At 40.6% G+C, this 26,912-nt stretch overlaps 1 long non-coding RNA gene across 8 annotated transcripts in view; it reads left to right on the forward strand.

Annotated features, from left to right (window-relative positions):
• Positions 1–24,841, forward strand: part of LOC134508597 (uncharacterized) — a 128,301-nt gene extending 103,460 nt beyond the window's left edge. For 7 of the 8 annotated variants that reach the window (XR_010069097.1, XR_010069098.1, XR_010069094.1 and 4 more), the window contains 2 exons: positions 18,459–19,320; positions 23,312–24,841. This is a non-coding gene — a long non-coding RNA (uncharacterized LOC134508597). The remainder of the gene's footprint in view (positions 1–18,458; positions 19,321–23,311) is intronic. The other variant, XR_010069101.1, reaches the window with a different exon arrangement.
• The last annotated feature ends 2,071 nt before the right edge of the window (positions 24,842–26,912 follow it).

Genomic DNA, 26,912 nt, shown 5'->3' on the forward strand with positions numbered 1-26,912 from the left:
ATAGTTAAACGGAAAAATTGAATTTTCAGCATTCCATGGTGTTATGTAACAGCCATTAGAAGTTTTAACTAAGATTTAATGATTTTAAAAATATTTCTTGCATGTTCTACTTTATTTTTACCTAACAATTAGGGATGATTTCTGACCAGTTCCAGAAAACAATTATTGTCCATGGCATTTCTATCACTAGCTACTGCCCTTACTGTAAGCACTACTGTTAATGCTTACCTCTTAATAAAATTAAAAGTTTCATTGTCCGTTTAAAAATCCATTTATAACTTGACTTGTAAAAGTGAAAATAGAAAAACAGACTGTAAAAATATGTAAGTCCTTTACGACTTGCCATGGGCGACACAAAGCAGATTCCTCAGCAGCATATCAACAGTTCTGCTAAAAATTAGAGATGATCATTCCCCGTCCCCAAAGATAAAGCATGTAATAATAAATAACCCTACTTTAGATCTCAGTGTGATGGACAAAAGAAAGATTTAATCATTGCAAGTTGGTTGCTGGCCCAGAATCAGTGATTTTGACTTGATTGCATTCAGTATTAGTAAAAGGAGAAAAGGCTCAAGTAGTAACATGGCATATACTTCATGCTTTCAAATTGGAGGTCTCATGGGCAGAGAAAATGTAAAGATATGCTGGAGATGAATGTTTAGAATTAAAGGTGTGAATGAAAATGTAGTGCTCTATAAGACGAATTTCGAAGACAGCCAAAAATTGTGATTCCTCAAGAAAAACAGGCAACAATATTTTTTGGCCACTAAGCAGAAAAGTGAAGGCAGCATACAAAAACTAAAAAAAAAATAAATTTTAAAAATATGTTATAGTGGGGTAACAAAGAAAATGGGTTGCAAAAGTATGAAAGAGAATTTTTGTGTAGGTAACTGAAAAGTTTAAGACACCAGAAAGAGATTTATGGTATCTTTACAGAAATAAAGAAACAGATAAAAGGATCTGAAAAAGATGGAGACAAATCTACAAATTAAAAAAATAAAATACACTGGGAACAAAACAAGCCCTACAAACATTGAGATTCTATAAACAAATAGTTGTGATAAACCTATTGGTAGGCAGGCAACCCAGAAACAGTCAAAATTATTTCAGTTCTCCATTTGGAAACAATAAGGACATTCTTACTGCATAAGAATATCCTTTAATGAGGTTAATAAGTACTTTCTAGTCAATTAATAGACATTAAGCAACATCTGCCAGTCGGTCTGAATAAGTTTTACCCAAGAGTCCTAAAAGACTTGGCTGGGGAGAGCACTCATTCGCTGATGTTAATTTTTAATAAACCTTGAAATAGCAGGGAAATGCCAGAAGACCGGGATAACGCTGCTGTGCCAATATTCAGAAAGGGCAAGTGGTCCTACCCAGGTAACTTGAGCCAGTCAGAAAAAAAGCTGCTTTGGGAATTGGTTGATAGGTAATTAAAGGACAACTCACAGGTGATCACAGTAAATAACTTTTGTCAAACAGACCTAACTTCTGAATAAAACTGCTACTATTACACTGCATAAAACAAAAGCTATTCTGCCCCCACCAACCCCGGACCAATACATGACAAATGGGTTTAGAATGGGCTAATGGGTGGTTCTACAAACAGGAATGTGAAAAACGGGATTTTCTGCTGGGAACTGCAGGGAAGAGGAGCACCGCTAGTGCTTGTCATCGGTGATTTTGTTGTGACTCTAAAATCGCTGGTGATGTAGTAAAAACTGATGAGGACAATCAAAGTGGTCTGCTTCACCTAATAAGTGGAGTCTGTCTTGACATTTTAATACAGATGTATGAAGGTTGCATGTAGAAAGCAGGCAGGGCCTGCAAAATACGGGACCGCACCCTTGACAGCAGCGGCAGAGGAAAAGATCTCAGTGTCACACTCAACTCCAGCCTTGCTGTGGCAGGAAAATGGTGCTGCTACCCATGCAGGTAGGGCATCCCATAGGGTTTGTTTTTCCACTCTGCAATGGTAAAAGCACCATCAAAATTGTTCAGGTGTGGGGGTCCTTTTGAAGAAGTTTCAAAGTCAGAAAGGGAGTGGAAAAGGCCCCTCAAAATGATTGTATACTGAAGATAATGTTTTACGGTGAGAGGCTTAGAGACTCCATCTATTCAGTTTATCAACAGGCAGATTGAGAGGGGATTTGATTTCCATGTGTACGAACCTTCATGGGGAAAACAGACTGGGTGCTAAAGAATCACGGAATCTTAGAATCGTCTAGGTTGGAAGGGAAATTTAAGATCATGAAGTCCAATGATCAACCTAACACTGACAAAATCACCACTAAACCATGTCCCTCAGCACCACATCTATCCGTCTTTTAAATATCTCCAGAGATAGCGATTCTGACACTTCCCTGGGCAGCCTGTTCCAATGCTTGATAACCCTTTCCGTGAAGAAATTTTTCCCAATATCCATCCTAAGCCTCCTCTGATAGAACTTGAGGCCATTTCCTTTTGTTCTATGGCTTGTTCCTTGGGAGAAAAGACTGACCCCCCCTGGCTACCCCCTCCTTTCAGGGGGTTGTAGAGAGCGAGAAAGTCTCCCCTCAGCCTCCTTTTGTCCAGGCTGAACAACCCCTTCTCCCTCAGCCGCTCCCCACAAGACTTGTGCTCCAGACCCCTCACCAGCTCCGTTGCCCTTCTCTGGAGCCTCAATGTCTTTTTTGTGGTGAGGGGCCCAAAACTGGACACAGCACTTGACGTGGTGCCTCACCAGTGCCCAGTACAGCGGGATGATCCCTTCCCTAGTCCTACTCACCACACTGTTCCTGATACAGGCCAGGATACTGTTGGCCTTCTTGGCCACCTGGGCACACTGCTGCCTCATATTCAGCCAGCTGTCGACCAACACCCTCAGGTCCTTTTCCTCCAGGCAGCTCTCCAGCCACTCCTCCCCCAGCCCGTAGCGCTTCATGTGGTTGTTGTGACTTGGCCTTCTTGGACCTCATACTGTTGGCCTTGGACCATCAATCCAGCCTGTCCAAATCCCAATGTAGAGCCTTCCGACCCTCCAACAGGTCGACACTCCCACCCAACTTGGTGTCATCTGCAAACTTACTTGATCCCCTTGTCCAGATCATTGATAAAATTACTAAAGAGAAACAGCCCCAATACTGAGCCCTGGGGAACACCACGTGACCAGCTGACAACTGGATTTGACTCCATTCACCACCACAAAGGGCTCTTTGGTCTGACAAAGATATCAGAAGAACTGGTGTCTGGAAACCGAAGCCAAACAGATTAAAATGAGAAATTAGACACAATCTTTTGCCAGTGTGGCTGATCAACCATCAGACAAATTGCCGAGGGGGTCTGCAGGATCTCCATCCCTCAGATGAAGAAGGAAGATGTCTTCTGGAAGATGTGCTTTAGCTAAACCTGAGTAACAGTTCAGTCAAACAGTAGAGGTCCTTGAGCTCAGCGCAGGAGAGAACAGATTAAATACAGTTGCCTGTGACGCTCAGAACGTCAGACTGGTGTGACCTGATGAGTCATGCTAGCCTTAAGCTTTGGGAATTTACGGCTCAATAATAGTAATCATAATCATGGTCATAATGGCAATTGCAAACACAGTCACAATTGGAACAGTAATATGCTTTTTGAATTTTATGTTATGCCTGAAATTTAAAGGCATAAATTTAAATTTGAAATACTAATTAAGAGACACAGACCAGGAAACTGGATTATCCTTTGGGGAAAAGAAGCAAGATTTTGGGCCACAAAAATTCTCCTCATTCCTCTGAAGCCCTAAAGAGATAGGGCTTGTTCAGGACTGGGGTGAGATCAGGAGACAGTTGACCAGGTATATTTTTGTTGCACAAGGTGCCCTGCCATCTTACGGTGTGGTGCTACCCCCATAGCCCCTGGAAAAGGACCACACCAGCAGTTGAGCCTCTTGTGCTGTGTCTCTTAGTTCTCCAAATATGCCATTTCAGTGGAGTGTCAACACCTGCACTCATCACAGATGGAGCCTTCTGCACCCTCAGAGGGGTGGGCAGAAGGGATTACTCAGAGACATGAGTCCATCACTTTCTGTCATTTGTGGAAAACTTAATTGACTATGGCATTTCATCTTGAAAAAAAAAAAAGGCTGCTTGTAAAACATCTGCGGTAACGCTTTAGATGATGAAAATTTCACAAAGATGTAAAGTACACTAATTGTAACCTTGCATACATCTTCTTCTCCTTGACCTGCTCATCACCTTTTGTCTAATTAGCATCCACTATCTATCAGCTTAAGCATTTCTAAGTAAACTTTAATTCAACATATCCTGAAAACAACTGTCAGGAGATTAACATTTTAAAATTATCATAATTACGAATTTGAATGCCCTTCTCCTGTAGTGGGCCACTGATAAAAAAATCTACACTGGGGCCTTTGTGGGGAGAAGTTACCCGCAAAGCTGTGGAGTGGACATTGAATCGCTGCGGAGTAAATCACAGTTTTACTCCTCTGGTTCCTTGGAACACCCTCCCTGGGGTGTGCGAGAGGGTCCACATTCCTGTTATCCCTATTACAGTCTTCCTCACTTCCTAAAAGGGATGCAGAAACCCCAAAACTTCCTCCAACATGCTTAGAACTAAAATATCATCCAGTTCTTTGCTCATTTTAGGAAAACTTTGTTGCACATTTTCCTGATCATTCTGTAACTATTCTAAAAAAAAGAAACTCATTGCACATAGCTGCAACACAGCGCTGTAGAATTTGGCATTTACAAACACATATTCTAAGTAGCTGTACCTGCCACTTAAAGGACTTATCATCTCTTAAATGCACATTTATTTGCTTTTGCTCGCATTATTTTTTTGGTTGAGGTCTGGAAGAAGGTAGCTTATTAAAAAGAAAATATAATTTTTCACAGGGTTTAGACAAAAATTGATACAGTGTAAATTTTCATATTTTAATTTAATTTTTGTGTGCCACACTTGAGGAAAAAGCCCTTGACTATTCTGTATTCTGTGTATTTTCTTTTTTTAAAGGTGCGATATTCATGTTGAGCATTTTCACATTTTGTTCTTTTTTAACATGTTTTTGTGTTTTTTCCCCCACTGTTACTGCAAAAACAGCTACATAAAAAAAAATAAAATGTGAAAGAAAACTTCTGAGAGCAAACTAGATAAAAATATGGTGGAAGCTGGTTTGTACCAGCCTTCAAGGGATTAGAATTTTGATTCGTCTTCTCATATTAGTCTTGAGATGTTGGCAATGTCATTGCTCCCAGAATTAGTTGCTGACAGTTCACCCCAGTAGGATTACTTGCATTCTTAAAATCAAGCAAGTGCAGAAGTGTTTGCAGAACCAGACTCTTTAATAAGCAGCTACACACTCGCCTGCAAGCACATGGGATGAATAATGAGTCATCAGCCCTCTGAGGGCAGCGTAGATCAGCTCTGTGGCTGTTACTGCAGAGTGTGGTGGGCCACCAAAATTGCAAATGTCCTTTTCTCTTCAGTTTCCCCCCTCTTCTTCTCAGGAAAAGTGGGGCCCTGACACTGTCACATTTCTTTCGTGCTCCAACCATCTTTTCATACTCCTGTATGAATTCTCGGAGGAGATTATGGGCAGTCTGGTTAATTCATTTCCCAGTGTGACTTCTTGGTGCGTTGGCACAATTGCTTTGTAAAAGGAAGCTGCAAAACCAAAGTCTTCTCCCAGGCAAGACATGGAGGACATCATCATCATCATCATCATCACCATCATCATCATGAGGCTTTGAGCAGCCTGGTCTAGTGGGAGGTGTCCCTGCCTATGGCAGCAGGGTTGGAACTAGATGATGTTTAAGGTCCCTTCCAACCCAAACTATTCTACGATTCTATGATTTAGGAAATGCACGGTGTGGGCACGTGCAGCAGGAAAGCTAACTCTGAGAGTCTGCACTTTTGGAGAGCTGAATGTGCATGTGGGTGCATCTCTCCAGAAACACACATTTTTGTCAAGGATGCTGACTGGGTGCTGATGTTTTTTCAAGATGATGCTCACTTTGTCATGAAGTAGAAGAGCAGTGGCTCACATACCAGCTGATCAGCACGGGTTTTCATCCCCATTTCTCGTGTTGCCTTTTCCTGACTGCGGATTTAATGCTTTTGCTTAAACTATGACATGCAACATCCTTGTTCAAGTCCCACACCAACCAACTCCTCCCCTAGCCTATAACTTTGCTTATGAAGTAGCAGATGCCCAAGACCAATGCAACCTCAATGAAGCACACTTAGAATAAGAAAGGTCACGTATTTTATAAAACAAGCTTTACTGCTCCAACCCCCAGCAAACTCTTGCTTGTATGTATTACATATTTGTAGGATTTCACACTGTTTTGCAAATCAAAGAAATAATCCAATGTAGAGTTACTCTTTTGGTTAAATGTATGTCATAAATATATGTCATAGATGAGCTGATGCTACTTTGAGGGCCTTGCATTTTGCACTGGCTAACTCCTTGTTACCATACGTCTGCAGTGACCCGATGCTGCATGCGTTTAGCTGGCATTGACGTTTACCTTCCACCTCTACAAAGGTGAGGAAAAGCCCTAACATACACAACCCTCAGGTATGGCCTTTATTTGTAGCTGACCCTGCTCTCTTCCCTGGGCTGGGGCAGAGTGCAGTGACTTAAATGAGAGGATCAATGGACTTCAGTGTGGTGCCACAGGTATTAGCCAATGGCTAATGAAATTAATGGTGTCCATCTGGGCTTATGGATTTAACTCAGAATTTTCTTACTTTTTGGACTGACCATGCAACAACATAATTATATAAATGCATTTTTATGTCCGAATTGAGGACACAGATATAATCCATGGCTATGTTACATAAACCCACACAATTTCAGTCAGTAGAAAGGCAAACATATTTTTATGTTTGTAAAAAAAAGTCTTTGCTTAATAAGCAAGTTTATTTTATCCATGCCAAATACTCATTCCATATTTATAAAATATGGACTTCGAAAACAGTCTTATTTTACTTCAGGTACAAGATCATTCTTAACTCCTGGTCTTTTCAGGCTTTGAATAAATGTTGATCTTGCAACAAAACAAAAAGATGTTGGCTATTATTTTCTTCGGCTCCTGATTTATGCTATATTTAGTAAATCCTTTGCCAGTAGCATTCCTAAGTAATGGATTCTGGGCATGCATACTATGGCATACTTTTTTGACACACGAGAGGAAATATTCCAGTCTTCAGATCCCACCTATTGTAAGCTTTAAAAAATCACGAATGCTCTGTATGGGAGAACAATGTCTGTTCCCATTGTAAAACTTTCATTGTGGGTAAAAACTGCACAAAAATTAACTTCACATCTTGAAAGTGCAAAGCAAATTAAGGAAATGAAATCATTTGCATCAACTCTGGCTATATCTGCTAAATATTTTTTGACCGTTCTAAGAAAGAAAAACAGAAGGCAAACTCGCAATGAATAGAAACAATAATGGTCAGTAGCATGTGTGGATGTTATTTGAATGGAAAGTAATTTATCACTTCTGAAATAAAAGCTGTTTAGTCTTGTGTTTCACTGTCTGTAACAATCCTTACAATTTATCTATGAAAAGTGAGAAACTGTACTGCCATTAGCATATGAATACTTGACACATCAAATTGGCTGTACAATAACAGAAGGACATTTGCTATTGGTGTATGCACACAGACAAAGCAGCCATTTTGGGAGGGGAGGGGGAGAAAAAAAATAAAAATAATGAAATGGTGTGGGTGTTTAACCCATTCTCTGTCTTGCTGGTTTCACACAGTGGCTTTGACAAGGGCAGCCTGGCAGAGTGGCTGAAAATTCCTGGAAAAAAAGCAATCCCGAGCATGCAGGTTAAATGCTGGAATAACGATCATAGATGTTAAATTTGTGTTCAAATGGTAGCAGACGAGACGATGCAAGAAATGCAAGAAACTGGTCCGGAATCAGTGACTTTGTGTGTTTTTCACATGTGCACCCGGGGTGAGGGGAGTACAGAAATGCGGAGGTTGTACAGAAATGAACCATTGCCTACGTACAGTTTTATTTCATAGCAACAGCATCATGGGCTCTGGGTCAGATGTGTGAAACTATTTCTCAAAGAAGCTGCATACATAATTGAGGCCCTATGAAGGGTTCTCAGTTGAAGTTGCCAGGCTACATTCGTTTCAAAAGCAAGAGCCATTTGTTATCAAATTTAAATTAACTCTCTCGGCACTGGATGTGTAGTATAAAGGGCAGCTTTGCAGAACGTCCTTGCTGCCTGAGGAAGGAGGAACGGTGCCTGCTTACCGACAGTAGTGTTATTTCGTGAAGGATGGAAATCTTCACTTATTTAGGCCTGCAAAGCCATAATCTAAAAAGAAGGTTAATTTCTGAGGGATATCTTTCTGCTTTGTTCGCTCTTAGAAGCCACAGTGGTCTTATTTTCTCCCATTCTTCTCTTTCCCTTTAAAAAAAAAGTCACGATTTCAGCTTTAATTTGGGAATAAATTAGTAAATCAATATTTGCTGATGCTTTTTGGCAAGCACACTGTGGCTGCCTTTGCCAAATTATTTTTATTTTATTTCAAATGGGGCTTCAAGTATTCAAACACACAGGTTAGCAACTCAAGATATTTGTATTTTTCAGCCCCACGTGGCCTGCAACAGCGGGGTGAGATCCCGTAGCCTTTACTTGAACCAGTAATCCTTATGGATGTAACTGCAATGTGACTTCTCTCACATTCAAGAATTACTAATGAGATAAAAGATTGCACTAATTGTTATAATTTATTATTTATTTCCTTGAGCATCCCAGTATGCCGTGTGCTTTCTGAGCAGAAGAGAGATGTTCTTGCCCCAAGGACCTCACATTGTGTTAGAAGCAACACATAGGGCTTGATGATGCTGTCTCTTAAGTAGCAAAGGGCAACGGATAACAGCAAACACCCAAAATCACAAACATCCATTCACCACATTAATCTGCTTTTGCTGGGCTTGTGTCCTCCCTGTGCTCTCTCTCAGTAAATATTCTAGCAGTTGAGTGCCAATGGCAAAATACTAGAGAAAAGCAAATTTCATATGCAGGAAAGAATTCTGTTTACTAGAAACTCTTGGTGCCCTTTCTTGATGGAGATGGTGGATACTTCAGAGCTCAGCAGGAACATACATGTACTTGAAGGGACTTTGGTGCTTTGGCCCAGATCCTTGAGGGTCATTCCCTAATCCTCAGTGCAATCAACTACCTTTGAAGGTAGATGCTTTGTTGGATACAAGTCAGAAGCTCAAGACTTTACAGCCTTAGCTCCAAAAATAAAAGAACGAGTACAGTAGTTTATAACTTCTCTAACCAAAGGCAACTGATGAGTTCAATGCAGGTTTTGAATACTGGTACTGAAGTCATAGACTAAGAAGAAAAACCAGCCCCAAACCTACCTTGCAATCTGTTCACAGATATGACAAGAGATGAAAAAATGGCTAAATTTATCAAATAAATTATTCATCATGAATTATTTGCTCTGTCTAGCCTTAAATTAGATTTACTCAGGCTAATCAGTGAAGATATGCTAACAATTAAACCCAACAGAACATCGCAGTCACACATAGCGTGTGTGTGACTGAAGGCGACATCATACAGTGTGCGTGTGGTGAACAAGAAAACAAAAATGTACCTACTTTTGGAAACTCCGTATAGAAGACAATGATGTAATTTTTCAGTAGGTTCTCTTTCAAAGTGTTAAAGGCTTGTGGTTTCAGAGCTTTTAGACCTGAATTTTTTACCCAATTTAATTTGACGTTTCTATTTTCATTTCTTTAATAAATTGGAGTCCCCAGCTGAGACTTTACTATCGTGAAGCTTAACATACTATGCTAAATAAAGTGTTCTTAACTATCTGTGCTTTTCCTTCTTGTAACGCAAGCTTGGGGCATTTAACCTACATCCCTTCATCAACATAAGATGCTGAGTTGTTAGAATCAAGTCAAGCCTGTTGTAGCTGCTGACAGATGTGTTGGTAAGACTGAATTTCATCATTGTAGTCTCTGGGCTGAGAGCAGACTTTGTCTTAGGAAAGACGATGAGAATACTGCCAAATATTGTGCTGCCACATTAAAATGACTTTTCCCCATTAAAATGGACACATCGCATTTTACTATTCCTGTATGTAAAGATGGAACTCGTTTGTTTAAGCAGTTAGTGGGTGACTACCCCAAGTTGCCTGACACATTAGAGCATGAACCCTCGTGTAACCTAGAAACGTCTTCTGAAAAACAAGAGGCAAAGATAAACTGCATTAAAAAGCGAGGAGCGTAAAGTTACACAGCATAACACTTACCCTTTGGTTTTTCTAAAGGAAGATATACCACATAGGTGTGCCCCTACACAGCCCTGGATATTATTCTAAAACGACAAACCATTTGCTTATTTAAAGCCCTGCGCAGCTAACAATACTACAGAGCTAGTAAATCCTGCCGACCACTCTTTGAGAATCCGGTTTATTTACTGGTGGAAGTGATGGACCATACTTGTGTACCCATGACAACACTGCAACATGCTGGAGGAGGACTAGGTCTTTTCTTGCTCCTGCAATATGAGACTAAAAGTAAGACGCTAAATCTTATTACATAGCAGAAGCTTTCCAAAAGATAAAACATAAAGTTTATAGAAGCATATGATAGTTGTTCATGGTAATATATTTGTGCTATTTCAACACTTTCGTTAGGTTCCTCCATTGATTGTAAGTAGTACTGAATGGTGAACATACCAGGAAAGGTAAAACTTTGCAGTTCCTCCTGGAGTTTGTAATACAGGAAGGTGATTCAACAGCATCAAGCCTGAATTGTAAGAATATCCATTTTAAAGGGCATTAAATTGGATCATGCCGTAATTTTTGTCTTTCCTTGAAAGGTGTTATGGGTTCTTTACTGTTTTTCATTCTCATGCCAAATGTTTTGATTGAGAGTGTTCTATGATCCAGTGGATTAGTAATGTAATTGCCTATTTATATTTATAAATCCATGCATTCTCTCGGAGCATTTGTGTTTGCTGTGCCGTTCATATGTTAGACTGATATGATTGAGATGCAAATCATGCGTATGTGGTGGAATTTAAACGTAAAATGAAAATTCAATTCTTTATAAGCTATTGTTTTTCTTACTGTTACCCTTTATTATGTTACCATTGCTTTGACAAAGGTTGTGCACTTTTAAGGTTTAGAAAAGCACCTTGAAAAGTTAAATCAAATTAATTCTGTGCAAGCAAATCTATGCAATAAAGGAAGAGTTCCTTAGCCAGCAGTGGGCTCCAGAACAATATTTATCTTTGTCTAACATCTTAATAAATAACACAGTAGGCCAAATTCTACCATAGGTTTCTCAGCATTCATAGATTTAAATGACAAAAGACTTTGATTTAACACATCTGATGTCCTCCAAGTATATTGTATTTTCCAGACGTGTTAGTATTTAAGCTACGTCTAAAGTACAAGGCTAGTATGTTACTTATATTCTGATTAAGTGTGTTACTTGAATCTGACAGTTGATTGACTAAAATTAGAGATGAAGTCCTGAAGCAATCAGTAAGCATTAGCTGAGACCAGCCCATCACTGTACATTAAAAAATGAGGATCAGGGTGTGGCAGCTCTGGAAATTATACGGAAAACACCCCTTGAACTGCATGGACTAACTTCTTACTCGTTTTCAGAGTAACAGCAAAATAAAATAATTTATTTTAAAAAAGGTAATAACAAGAAATAATTTCTGTGGTTTTTTTCCTCACTTTCTGTCCCGTTCTCAACACACTATAATTGTCACCTCTGCACAAACAAAAGAACTGTTGCTTGTTAAACAGCTGCTTCTGCAGGTACCGGCTCCTCAGCTAGAACACCACACAGGTTTTGGTTTCCCATTGCCTGATTTTGATCATTGTACTTCAGGGTGAGACGGGATTGCTTACACACCTGTTGTTAAGTGTGTGCCTATATACACCCGTAAATGAAGCCGTGAATTTGGCAGGGAGGTATATAATTGTTCTCATTGCTGTCTGGGTTAGCATTTACTCAGTCTGTGAGGTCAGAAGGAGCCTTGTGCTAAGGGCACCCATCCAAGTGACAATAATTTGCATTTTCAGCAGAGAAAGGAGTGGGAGATGGGTCTCCCACAGGCTGGATAAGTGTTATTTCTGCTAACTTAACTCTGTGGCATCTACAGTGTTAGAAAAACAATATTTTTTGAGATTCCAGCTTTGATATTGGTGCTAAATTTCCATCCAAACAATGGTGCAGAAACTCCTCTTTGCAATATCTTTTTCCTTTTTCAGGTCAGGCTTTGTAGACCATCAATGTTCTGCCTTCTTAAAAATAATTCTATAATGCTGTTGCACAGAAATATCAGAGAAAACTCCTAAAAACAAAGCAGAAATAAAGACACGGTCAAAGCAGAGGTCTCTGTCTTCCCCATAACACAAGGAGATAGGAATGAGATCGACCCCCTTTGGACAGTGTTGGTCACTGGTATTAACATGTAAATATTTCGTACAATAGCGTAAGTTTCACAGACAAGCGGTTTCTCTAATCATTCACCTCTCGTGATCCAATCTGACTTGCTGTAAGAGCAACCTAGTAGTACTGCTGGGATATTTCCCTCCTTTATGCCGACTGAACAGGATTTAGCCAGATGGAAGAGACTCCGAGTGATTTATTTGATTTTCACAGTTAGAGAGGAGTGTGTCCTTTTTGGGGACTGCAGGGAAGAAAGCTATACCTGTTGCCACTTAGAGGCAGGTAAGGAATACTACAACCTGGGAGTAATCCAGCCGGAGACAATAATAATTTGCCTCACTCGCCACTTCAGTCAAGTCCTCTCCTGGAGTTTGTTCAGGCACATAAAGTTGTAAAATGCAGATTAATCCTCCAAGCGCAAGTGACATTTTGGATTTCCTGGCTCTGCATGCAGAGAGCATTTCAAACATTCAAGAATGGCCAGAATTGGGTTGACCAGGGTGAGCATCGACACTTGGAGGGGTTGCTTCCAGGTATTTTCCCATCTATTCCGAGAAAATATGTCTTTTGGCCCCAGTGGATCAGGGATTCTGGTTAAGTAAAAGTACAGATCTCGTGGTTTTAAGATTACTGCCAGGATGGGGAGAAGGCAGCTGAACGAGGCAGATGCTGTTAACTAAGATGGCAGCAGCTTTCCAACAAGTGGCTATGATGATATCTGCTTTCCTAGTTTTGTTTTCACTATAATACGCACAAGTAGCTTTTTATTATTTGGTACAGAGTGTGCAGTTCCAACTCATTAGGATTTTGTGGAATTCTTTCCTGGAGCTGAGCTGGGATATTTTAAAAACTTTTATGGCATGGATGAATTGCACAGAATTCTTTTGCACACCCTGCAGATATATCTTGTTTGTCTAAAAAGACTTAATTAGTACTATTAGTAATATTAGTATTTAAATAGTAATTTCAGCTGCAAGAAGGGTTGATTTTATCAGCTATATTTATGCATACTGAAATCAGATATCCTTAGTGTGTTTTTGCACAATGATAGTAAATGATAGTTGGTAAATGTTTGTAAGCAACAGTAGATTGAAGTGCGGGCAGGAAACGCACCAAAAAGCAGGCAGCAAATTAATGGAGGAGTGAAATAAGCTAGAAACTAAAATTTACAAAAGACATCTCAAAAATACACTTTGAAAATGAAACATATTTTAAGAAAAGATAGCGTAGTATGGAATGTATATGAAATTTGAGGCCAAATTGCTGAAAACAGGCTTGTTGACATCCATGACAAAGCAATCTTCTCACAGTTGCTCTTTGCATCTGCTCTCCAAGTGAGATGGTACATGCAGGAAAGGACTGTGGAGTGAAAAACCCAGTTTCAGAGCATGATTGTGAGTATTGCATCAGCTACTAACTCACAGGGAGAGACACAGAATCACAGAATGGTTTGGGTTGGAAGGGACCTTCAAGACCACCCGGTCCCACTCCCTGCCCTGGGCAGGGACACCTCCCACTAGACCAGGTTGCTCAAAGCCCCGTCCAGCCTGGCCTTGGACACCTCCAAGGACATGTTAGACTCAACCTTCACGTCCACATCTCCCGTTACCTGCCTTGGCTTTAGCAGTTATTCTCAGCCTGCAGCATCATTCTGTCTGTGTGCGGCACTTGCTCAAGTGCCCTCCAAGGGCAGGCACTTGCTCAGGGTGGCCCTGGGAACGCATGGCCTGAGCTGGACGACTTTGTTTTTCAGGGTGCTGCAACACTCCAGCAGTGCAGAGCCACTGGCTTCGAAGCCTTTTCCATGATCTACATCAAATGTCCAGCAGGCATTCCATTGCAAATCAATTGTTTTATTATCCATTTAAAAAAAACACACAAAAAAACTTTATTAAATTAACATATTGAGATTACATTAAAAATTGAAATAAATACCTTAAAGAATAAGTGACATCACACCCTCATTTGCAACGTATTTCCACATATAGACACACATAAGCATGGCGCAGTTTTAGGGATTACAATCCAAATTCTGGAATGGGGAAAAGTGTGGCTGTTCTGTACAAAGAATACTGTCAATTTTCTTTGTATCATCTAAAAGTGAGGTAGGCTAGTGTGAATGATAAAGAATAAGAGTTGGGAGATAAACCTTCATTTTTTGATTAGTGATGTGAACAAAGTTCAGAAAATAATAATTATAGAATGAACTTGCATGGCCTACAGTTCTCTTCTCATAAAAATATTTTTACTGCTTGTTTCCTCAACATGCCAGCCACCAGGGTGGCTGAGCAATGATATTTTGTAAATACTGGAATTTCTTACTCTTATCAACTATGTTAGGGTGGCTTATGAAAGTTTTACTCAAATACATCCTACTGACAAGGTTCAGAGTTAAGTATATGCAAAATGTAGTTAATAACCAGAAAATGTGGTAAATGGTGCGTATTATTTTGTTTGATAACATCCCATTAAATAAATTGCTTTAAAACAAGACCTCAGCTGATATTATGTGTTCAAAAGGCAAAAGAACAACACAAATTTATTTCCCAGAGTCCAGATGTTAATTTATCTGTTGTTTGTAGGCACACCTGTACCATTTACATGGCAAGAAAACGACAAAGAATTTTAAAACTTGGTTTATTAGTTGCAATTATGCAGTTGCAGATCTAGAACAAGTACAAAATTCGTATTAACAAGGAAATATGTAAAACGGTGATTTTCAGCTTGCATTTTGTTTGTGGGAATCTGCTAGACAGAATCAGTGATCCCTTTTCAAAACCAGACGCAGTCGAAAGAGGATTTTGTTGAACGTGGCTCTGCTGTTGACTAGAAACATAAGTCACAAGGTGGTGCCATAACTTGAGTTGCCATTATTAGCTCTGCACACAAACTAGATTGCTAGAAATAGATAAATCGTAAAAAGACACATATATTCTATTTGATTCAGATAAGCATCCAAAAACATTTAGGATGGATATTGGGATGGACTCATGAAAAGGCTGATGTTTTTCAGATGATGTGCAGGGTCCAGACTGTGGACTTGCAGGGGCTGAAAGAGGTTTCCAGGGCGTCTAAGAACAACCAAAGATTGACTGAAGCAGTTGTTTGCACTATTAAAGGTTCTGATGTGCTTGGCCAAAGTATATCCTTGACATAAGGGTACTGAAAATGCAGTGTCATTATGCGCATTTTGCATTGTGTTAATCTGGCAGCTACGCGGTCGACCGTTGCAGGAGATAATCGTAGACAAACCTGGAAAGCAATGAATTGGGGTTGTCCCAATTGACTAAGCATGTCTTGGAAAAGAAGAAGCTAATAGCAGCTGCAAACAGTGCTACTCAAAACAGATCAGGGCAGGAGATCTGCTTCAAAAATATGTATTTTAGGTTACTCCATTTTCTTTTCTTTTCCGATTGTGAAAGGCACTGCAAATCCTTCGCCACGTCTAAAGTTCATTCAAGGTGAAATCTTATGCTCTTACATCTGGTGACTTCACACCTTTCGCATTTTGCCAAATTCTACCTGTATTTATGTAAAAGTTCAAGGTTTTTGTTTAGAAGATGTTAACACTTGCTGGAGACATGTTTTACATATCTTGTAATGGTCTTAGAAACCCAAAATATGCACAGCCAAACTCTGTTTCACAGCGTAACGCAAATAACACCCCACAAAATTTGATAAAACAGGATATCCAAGTAACTTTCACATAAAAAAAACCAACCCAAAAGCCAGTTTTCAGTCTTTCAAGAGGTTTCATTATGACTCAGTGTGTCTGTATTTAAGTCCAGATCACTGCTGATAAAATGTTATTTTTCCTTTTTCAAAGGCTGAAATGTAAGCTATGTCCAATTTTAATTTACAGTTAAAGTTTTTTCTTATAAATTTTTTCCAAAATGTCTGCTGTGTTCGTGTTCTCTTTTTGGTCATGGAACACACAGAATTTCAGCAAGAAAAGCAATTTTGAAATTCATAAGAACTTTTCTTTCTTTTTTGAACAGATAGCTTTATTATACTAAAATTGCATTTTGTAGGGACAGTTATGGAAAAATTTCTAAGGGCTTTGTTATATTTTTCATTTGGATGATGGTATTTACAGAAGAATTCATTGCAAAAAGATAAGGACATGACTCAGTCAATTAGTATATAGAAATTTTAATTAATTTGCATATATTAATCATGTTACTTAAAAGTCATAGGACAAAGTGAATTAAGTTGTCTAAAATTAGGCAACTAAAACCATCTCAAATCATTTATAACTAGTTTAATTTTAAAATGAGCAAATTGCCCTAATTTCCATTGGGTTTGTAGAACATATTAATCAATTAGTATTGATGTTGTTTCACTGTGTGACCTATTTACTGTATCCTCATAAGAAAAATTTAGTCCTGACCTGGCCCTCTTACGAGTCTGCATGTGTTCTCAATCAGTTTAATTAGTATGGACACTGTCACCAAGAAGCCAAATCTAAAGTGTCTAATTGCTTTATCTGCATGTTTTCTGAGTGTGTTCCAAATACTAGCCCAAGTCGTACCATTTTGCAATAGTAAGTCTAAAGTACGGTGAATTATAAAGCTTGCAGAGTAGATTCAACTCACTGATTAACTTCTAAAGAGTCAATATATCACCTGGGGACTGCGAGACCCAACATCGCCCCTAGAAGAAGCTCAGTGAAGTAATTAATGATATTGGCATATATAAACATGCATGCACACTCCTGCTCTTACGGCTGTGACTTGGCCTAACTTCAGTGGAGTTTTTCTTGATTTACCTCCCTCTGACACGAGGCTTCATAGTTACGTGACACGAAGCTGCTATTTGCATTAGTCTGAAAATATACTTTAGGCTGAGGAAATGTGTAGAGTTTTGCCTCTTAGACTCACAGCTTGCGGGGTACTGAGCTCCCTAGGCTCCCTGCACGTCCCTTCTGCAGGGCACGTCGTCTTCTGCAGCATCAGATTCAAAATGCTTCACTGTAAGACACTGCATGCTTCACCTGGCTGGAGAGGTGGGCCCATGCCAACCTCATGAAGTTCAACAAAACCTAGTGCAAGGTCCTCCATCTGGGTCGGGGCAATCCCAAGCACCGATACAGGCTGGACAGTGACTGGCTTGAGAGCAGCCCTGAAGAAAAGGACTTGGGGGTGATGGTAGACGAGACGAGACGAGTGCCATCAGTGTGCACTAGCAGCCCAGAAAGCCAATCGTATCCTGGGTTGTATCAGGAGAAGCGTGGCCAGCAGGTCGAGGGAGGCGATTCTCCCCCTCTACTCCACTCTTGTGAGACCCCACCTGTCGAGTACTGCGTCCAATTCTGGAGCCCCTACTACAAGAGAGATATGGACGTGCTGGAACATGTCCAGAGAAGGGCCACGAGGATGATCAGAGGGCTGGAGCGCCTCTCCTATGAGGACAAACTGAGAGAGCTGGGATTGTTCAGTCTGGAGAAAAGAAGGCTCCGAGGAGACCTTATAGCGGCCTACCAGTATCTTAAGGGGGCCTACAAGAAAGCCGGGGAGGGACTTTTTAGGATGTTGGGTAATGGTAGGATTAGAGGGAATGGATTAAAACTAGAGATGGGTCGATTCAGACTGGACGTTAGGAAGATGTTCTTCACCATGAAGGTGGTGAGACACTGGAACAGGTTGCCCAGAGAGGTGGTGGAAGCCCCATCCCTGGAAGTTTTTAAGGCCAGGCTGGACGGGGCTCTAAGCAACCTGATTTAGTGAGAGGTGTCCCTGCCCAGGGCAGTGGGGTTGGAACTACATGATCTTTAAGCTCCCTTCCAACCCTAACGATTCTATGATTCTGTGATTCTATGATTCAGAGTCAGCACACTCGCTGGCTGTTTTTTCAAGCAGTAGGTATACATGGTCTATTCAAGCAACTCACATGACACGTCTACTCAATGCTATTGTTTTGCTCTACACCTGCCCATAGAAGTAAATTACTGCTACTTTTTTTCTATACAGTGCTCTTAAATGTAATTATCTCTCTTCATTTTTTATAGGGGAAATGGAGTTTAGAACTGGCTCTCGACACTTGATGCACGCTTGGCCAGAAGCTAAAGCGAATCAGAATAAACATTCAGAAGAAAATGCCAAATACAAGAAAATAACAGCAACTTAATATGATTTAATACCAATAAAGTGGTTAAGGTTCGTGGAAACAATACTTGCTCTTTCCTTCTTCTAATAAATTAAAAACAATTTTATAATACATTAGAGCTGGTGCAGCTCCTTCCAACTGGGGCTATCCATCACAGCCTGGGTGGAAACACTACTTTTTCTCCGTATCATGGCAGCCAAGCTGTTGAGGAAGGCTCGTGGCAGAGGACAGATGGTAATGAAGATCTACGTGCTCTGTTCAAGAGCCCATTCCTGCCATTTTCTACAATTTCCGTTGTGTTCTTTTACTGAAGCAACCAGATCTTGCTCTAACATGCACTGTGTGATGCAGCCATCCTGTCAATCCACACCTCCAAAGTGGTTTTGGGTCCCAGTTTGCAAAGCCTGACCTTCAGCCGTGCCTAGCAGAACTAGCAGAGCAAATTGTCTTCCTATAAATCACATATGGAGAGACCCCGCCGGTTCCCTACCTCTTCCTCCTCCCCTGTCATCATGTTTGGGTTTTCCACAGTAAGGAGTCACCGCAGCTGAGGTTTGACCTCATGTTTGACTTCATTGCCTGAGACCTTCCTGATTCCTCATCCACTGCCCAACCCAACTTCTTGGCCCCGCAAATCTGACCTGTTTTATGCAGAATAGACATGCTGTGGACTGAGTGGGTCTCCACCTTGTGGTATTGGGTGGTTAGGCCACATCCTGAGAGGCTGCAGGAAGGGATAGAGCTCAGCAAGGTGAAGGTGTGAGGTAAGCATGTGTTTCTTACACTCTTGTTAAGTTACCAGAGAAAACATAGCAAAGAATAGGTGGGAGGTACCTCTGACTCCACACTGTTTTTTGTCACGTCCAGTCCAGCAGATGTTTTCTTGAAGATGCCCATGAGATGGGCAAAGGTGAGAAGGCCCAAGAGGCTGCAGATCATAGAATCATAGAACGATTTGGAAGGGACCTTTAAAGGCCATCTAGTTCAATCCCCTGCCATGAGCAGGAACATCTCCAACCAGATCAGGTTGCTCAGAGCCCTGCCCAGCCTGACCTGCGATGTTTCCAGGGATGGAGCATCTCCCACCTCTCTGGGCAACATGGGCCAGTGTCTCACCACCCTCAGCATAAAAAATTTCTGACTTATACCTAGTCTGAATCTGCCCTATCGCAGCAGGCTGTACTAAAAAGCCTGTCCCCATCATTCTTATAAGCCCCCTTTAAGTATTGAAAGATGTGAAGGAGATGGTTGGCAGTGCTGCAGTAGCTCTGTGGAGAACAGGCATGGTAAGTACCTACAGGGTTTGATGAGAGGCACCAAATTTTAAACTGTTTTCCTGCTTATGCATGGTAAAAGGTATCTTACCTAACATGTTTCTCAATTAGTTGCCTCTGAAGTAATGACGTCAGTGCCACTATATCAACACTGTGAAGAACGTTCGACTATAATTTGCCATACCTTGAAATGGAGAATAAAATTTAAAGAATTATTTATATTGAGTTAACAAAATGATCCCAAAATGATCCCACTTAGGCTTCCATTCAGCTCATCTGATGTTTAAAATAAGATGGCAGGCACTTACGTTCACACATCTGCTGCTTGATCTTATCACCATCATCATCATCATTGTCTCACATGAACATAATTACTTTTAGTGTAATGTATACATTTAAATACAATCTGTAATGGCATTTTAACAACTGCTGGGAAGTAAATACTTACTTTCCACAACCTGGTTTAAATGATGTTAGCATCAGTTAAGTATGTGTAAGGACAGGAACTTTTATTTTACAGAAGACAGGTATTAGAAAGTGAAAAACCAAAGAAAATTGTTTTCAGTTTGCCATAGAATTAAGCTCAAAACCAATCAGGCCATAGCTGGTTATGTGTTCTGTAATGAGCAGGGAGGTTAGGCTGGACACACTGACATTTACAGACACCCAGCTTCACTGATTTCTTGTTTCAGATGAAAATCACAGAAAGCTGGTGACTCCTGGCATCAAGATAAACTTAAAAGTTTTGTCTCAATTCTGTTTTCAAGCTTTTTCAGTGGAAGTGTAAGAATGTAAAGGTGATAAACGGTGTGTCAGAAACCTGAATAAACCAAGAACAGCTATGCAGACCAGTCCTTCCAAAAATCAAGTCTGCTGCAAAGAGGGCTGATGAGTATCTGGAGCGGCGCAGTGTATGAAATAAGAGAAGCATTTCAGACGGAGCTTCCACAGGCAGAAGTCTGCAATCACAGTTTAATAAAACTAACCACCGTTTTTAACATGACAAGTAAAAGATAGCCCTCTATAACATGTTTAAGTATGGCTTCCCCTTATTCAGAGGCTTTCTTCTTAAAAAAACACCACAATGTGCGAAACAACCTTGTCACTTGTAGGTTGGAGGCACCTCATGCCCTTTGCAGCAGTGCAGCCTTTCCATAGTCCTGTGCTACGGGGAGCCAGGGACAACGTGTTCTGCAGTGGCACAGTCTATAAGGAAGAAATACATACTGCTATCTAACGGACACCCACTGGCTGATACTAAGACAAATCCTCCAACGTCTACCTAGGTCTGCTCTTCACTGGAGCTGTGTAAAGCTGCTGAAAAAGTCATCCATTCTTGGGGCCGTGCATTTAATTTTCTTTCCCTGCTAAAGTAAAATAGCACCAGATGCTTAGGATGGGATAAACCTGCATCGCAGCTGTGTAAGGTGGGAAGGAAGAACATTTTCAGTGGTGCCCAGTGACAGGACAAGGGGTAACAGGCACAAACTTGAACATACCTCTCGAGCAGGCTATGTGGTTTTTCCCTAGGTGTTGGATTCAGAAGATGCAGGAAACTTAGGTATTTAAATTCTGACAAAGACTTAGCATCAAGAAATCAAATGAAAATGTAAAGATAATATCTAAAATACTGTGTTCTTCATTTCATCCAAATATCCTCGGTGGCTTTGTTGGGACTTTGTTGGGTGCCCAGTGACAGGACAAGAGGTAACAGGCACAAACTTGAGCATAGGAAGCTCCACCTAAACATGAGGAGGAACTTCTTTCCTGTGAGGGTGGCAGAGCCCTGGCACAGGCTGCCCAGAGAGGTGGTGGAGTCTCCGTCTCTGGAGACATTCCAAACCCGCTTGCACACATTCCTGTGCCACCTGCTCTGGGTGACCCTGCTCTGGCAGGGGGTTGGACTAGATGATCTCCAGAGGTCCCTTCCAAATCCTATCATTCTGTGATTCTGTGATTTTCCCTTAAAATCCTGCTGGTAGGGAAGTGGAGCTCTTTGCTTCCAGATCTTAATGGGAAGTTAGAAAAAATATATTATGGGGCTACCAAAGTGGTGTGAAATGATGGAAGATCAAGAGAGAAGAGGTCCTGATTTCACTTTCACTATCTGGATTAGAGGGACGTTCCTCCTGCCTCCCTTTCCTGTGGGACTGATGGGTGTGATGTACAATGTTGGGCAGCCAGGAAAGACCAGTCCTGTCTTAGGAAGTCCAAATAGGCTCAGTGCAGTTCCCAGGAGAAACCGATTTTAACTGGACGTGAAGGGAACTGCAATTATCCCCTTGATCTTTCAGTGGGCAGCACCAGATGTGTCACTAAGGAGTCTCCACTAATATTGAGGCATCCCTGCTCCATGGAGCGACTTCCAGAGAAAAAGATCCCTTTATGGCTATGAGGTGTGCTGCCTGCACTCCCGGCCACTGGCTACCTCCTGCTAAAGAGGTGCTAAGAAAAACCAAATTGATGTCGAATCGTAGAATCATAGAATGTGTTGGCCTGGAAGGGACCTTTAAAGGCCATCCAGTCCAACCCCCCTGCAGTCAGCAGGGACATCTTCAACTAGATCAGGTTGCTCAGAGCCTCACCAAGCCTGGCCTTGAATGTCTCCAGGGATGGGGCCTCCACCACCTCTCTGGGCAAACTGGTCCAGTGTCTCACCACCCTCAGTGTAAAGAACTTCTTCCTAATGTCTAATCTGAACCTGCCCTGCTCTAGTTTAAAACCATTTCCCCTTGTCCGATCGCTACATGCCCTTGCCAACAGCCCCTCCCCAGCTTTCTTATAGGGACTGGAAGTCTGCTATAAGGTCTCCCTGGAGCCTTCTCCTCTCCAGGCTGAGCAACCCCAACTCTCTCAGCCTGTCCTTATAGCAGAGGTGCTCCAGCCCTTTGATCATCTTCGTGGCCTCCTCTGGACCCATTCCAACAGGTCGATGTCCCTCTTGTGCTGAGGGCTCCAGAGCTCCAGAGATTTCCTTGATCTATGCTGAAAATTGCACGATGTCTCACCATTGCTGTGAAAGTGGCTAGTAGTTCCGCAAAAGCTGCTGTATCATTTCATGGCAACACTTCCCATTGTTGAAATATATTTGAATTAAATTAATTTCTGAATAAAAAATTAACTGGATGGCATCAGAGTCAAAGTTTGGCACTCTGAATTTTCTTCTTTTTAATTTTTAATAAAAACTTGGATGAAAATGTAGTTCAGTTCCATCCTCTTTTGTGTCACTTTTTTTTAAAGTACCCATATAAATGGCTACCTATGAAAATGTTAATGTGATTATCACCACCACCAGAAAATGTTTTCCACATCTTAAAATCAACCCTTTTTTGTTTGTTTCTCCTAATATCTGAAGTGGAAAGTGAGTACAGAAAGATAACACCTTAATCATGGATTGCTTTGTTTGTCCTCTGTGATTACTTTATGGCATTTATCTTGCAATAAAGAGTGAATGCTAACTTTATTTCGTTTTGTTTTGCAGATGAGGTATCTTAGCTGCATTCCATAAAAGCACTTAAGGTGGATTACCGGGAAATACATCTCCAGTTCAGAATGTTTTGGAAACAAAATATTTGGCAACAAAAAAGAAAACTTGGTCTTTATCTGCACCATGGAACAATTTGAAGGCAGCAATTGATGATAAACTGTATAATGAGATGAGCACTTTGCAGGGGCAGGGACAGTTGTGCTTATGGACATCACGTGGCATAAAAAAATTCCTTGAGAGAGGGCACTACTGGAATGTAAAATAGGTAAAAATCTGACTCTCAGTTTATTTCCATTACTGTTCTAATTTTTTTTCAAGGAATCATCTATCATCCACAGCTTTTGAGCAAATCGAATGAAGCACATTTAGCACATGCACTGTTTCTGGTGCATGCAAAATTGCGAGGTGTGTGTGTTTCGTCGTGTTGGAGTACAGGTCTTGAGTCCTGAAGTTGGAGACATGCAGGGAGAACCTGTAGAGACCTCAGAGTCTGTGAATTTAATGGCATCTTCAGGCACCTGTGCATTGCCCCATGCAGGTCTGAGCACTTGACTGGGTTCTTCAAGTAGGAGGAAGTCTAATGGGGTGATACAGAGTTAAAGTAAACTGAAGATGAAAAAGGTTCAAAATACCCTTGGGATGCATGTACAACCACTGCATCAAAATATTTATTTACTTTTTCCTTACTGATTTGTTCATTTATTTTAGCTGGGCTTTAAAGGCAACTTTTACTTGGGCCCTTTAGTGATTTACCTATCGCACTGCGTACTGAAAATACAGCTCTTCTGCCAAATTCATATTCACTAACTGTCTTGCTTGCTTGCAGCACCGTGGGGCCTAGTGGACAAATAAGTTACTGACATCGTTTCTTTCTAAACACATACAGACTTCAGAAACAGGCTGATTTATAGCCAGTCTTAATTTTGAAATGGAAATCAACAGGGAAAAACTATGATCAGTACCTAAAGCATTATTTTCCTGCTTTATAATATTTATAAATTACATCTTAAAATTAAAAACCAGATTGTTTCTATGAAATGTGATTACGTGTATTTCATTCTTTAAAGGTTTCCTAGAGAACTATCTTCATCTTCTCTATGAAATTACTGTTTTTTCAAAATTTCTTGCTTTATCTTTTTTTCTTATGCTCAGCAATAGCATTATCGCTTTATATTAAACAAAAGGTAAAATCCAATGAAAAAGCGCGTAAGACAGTTTCAAGTCACTTGTATTTTTATTGTTATCTTACGAGAATTTTGTAAGTATAAGGTTTAGCTTTTTAGAAATCCTGTGGATCCTTTGCAGACAGAATCTTTGTTGAAATTACAGGAAATATTATAAAACTGAGATGTGAGTTTAACGCTGTGTGTGTGTAACACAGCACCTGATCATTTTTCATGTTATGTCCTGCTAGCTATTCAGAACACTTTTTCCACCAATACTAGTTAACTTTTGGTGTAATTAATGCATATGTCTTTCACAATTTTTGTAACAAAATAAACAGCTCATATTGCTTAAACATAACTCTTTTGGTTGTACTCCTAACTAAGAACTTTAAATTATTTTAAATTCCCATGTCTAGGCCTTACGGGAAGTTGAGCTGATGAAAAGGCTCCTTATTTTGATCTTGATCTATTTTAATCCGGGTATTACGGTGATGGTAAAAGTCTAAAGTTCTGTGCAGCACCATCCTGTAGTGACAGGAGAATTAAAAATAGCACAGCACTACTTAATTTTAAATAAAGGGGTTTTAAACATCTGGGACCACACTATATATGACCACAACATGTTCATCACTGTTTGTGGTATAAATGGCTTTGAGAGATGTGAATTTATTTCTGTGCATCACAACTGTTTTGGAAAGAGTATTCAAACCCGCGTGGTGGCAACGGTGGGATACAAGGTGCCTTTGGCATCGCTTCTTCGCAGCCCGGGCAGAGCTAAACTCTGCTCCATCCTCATTTCAGAAAAAAGTGAAGCGGCGCCGACTTTCAGTGGATATCAGTCCTGGCAGCATTGCTTTCTTACCCTTAAGTTAATGAGTGGAATTAACAGTTGGTACAGTGAGCAAGGTGCATTTTGCTGCAGGTCCAGCTCCATTTCCATGCAAGGGACTGTCAAGGATATCAGAGGTCACAGCCAGGAAAAGAGGGAAACATGCCCATGGACAACCATCCTGCTCCCCATTTACTCCGAGTCTTTTCCCTGACCTCTAAATGCTCAAGCTAATGCCAACGCAGCACTGGGCAAGCAATAAACTGTGCCGGCTAAAGGGCTGCTGAGTCTTACTTCCACTTTGGAAGAGAGAAAAACAAGGACTGATCTGTGGCTCTAATGTACTCTGCCTCTTCAGAGCATCTTTCATGGCAGCTCATTTAACCCTACTTTCTTTGGAATGACTCGTGGGATAAGTGAATCTGGCCCCAGATTTGTAATGGATATTGTGCAACAGAGAGCAAAAAGGCAAAGAGCACAAAATTTGGACCTTAAGTGTATGCATACAGTAGTTGCGCTTTATTTAACAGAACGCCAGAAGACAAATGCGTACAGATATATAAAACCAATCATCAGCCTGCTGGGAGGATGAAGGCAATACCACCAATATCGAGCAGTGTGCAATCAATCAATTAGCTGTAGAACTCACTTCCATTTCATGCCACTCCACCATACAAGTCAGCCCAAACCCACCCATATTTGTATTTCCCTTTCTGCTGTTATTTTCATCTCTGTGCCAGTGGATTGAAGAGTTAATAAAATTTCACTGCTAGAAGAGGTCATTTTGCAACTAAACGCAGCAATTCGAAGTGGGAAATGGAATGAATGCCAAGGAGATGTTTAATGAGGTGGCATTCTGGATGTACTCTTTGAAGAGCATTTGCAGAACTGTTTGATTGCTTTGGAGCATGAAGGAAACAATAAACCCAACACAGCTCTCGTGTTGACACTCACAGTTGCATTCATCTCAAACGTCACCATTCCACTTGGAATTACAAATAAATCTGATACTGAATTACCTAATATCACGGAAATGTTCCTGTGTATTTTGCATAGCAAAATGCTCAAAAAGGGTGCTTCCTTCAAGCTTAAACATTAAGAAGGTAAGACTTGAGTCTGCTTATTCATGTTAAAACAAAAAAAAGTCTTCACCAGTCTTGTGTGTTTAAAGAATACAGAAGTGCAATTTAACCACATCTCACACAAGCTAGGTCTTTACATTTTTGTCTTCTGACAGCAACTGTAGAAGAGTAGACTTAGAAATGGTCAATATTACATGTATTGATTTTATTTAAAAGCAGCATGCTGGTGTAATTGGCTTTGCATGTCAATGTGTGGACTCCAGTGCCTACCACTCAAGGACAATGTTCATCTCAGCTTCTAAATCTCAGCATGCAATATACACAATCCAATATTTGTCCTGATTATTCTTGGAAAAGCAAGAAATCATAGATATCTAACTGCACTGGAATTGACTGTGCTGCTGGAAAGAGTGTGGGTTTGTGTCAGTCTTGTTGCCATCAGTGGGTACCAAGCAAATCAGATATCCTAAGCAGCAGCAGAAAAAATAAAAAGTAGATGTTAGTTCTTTTCTTTTTTT

This window comes from Chroicocephalus ridibundus, chromosome Z (assembly GCF_963924245.1).
Source record: "Chroicocephalus ridibundus chromosome Z, bChrRid1.1, whole genome shotgun sequence".
NCBI lineage: Eukaryota > Metazoa > Chordata > Aves > Charadriiformes > Laridae > Chroicocephalus > Chroicocephalus ridibundus.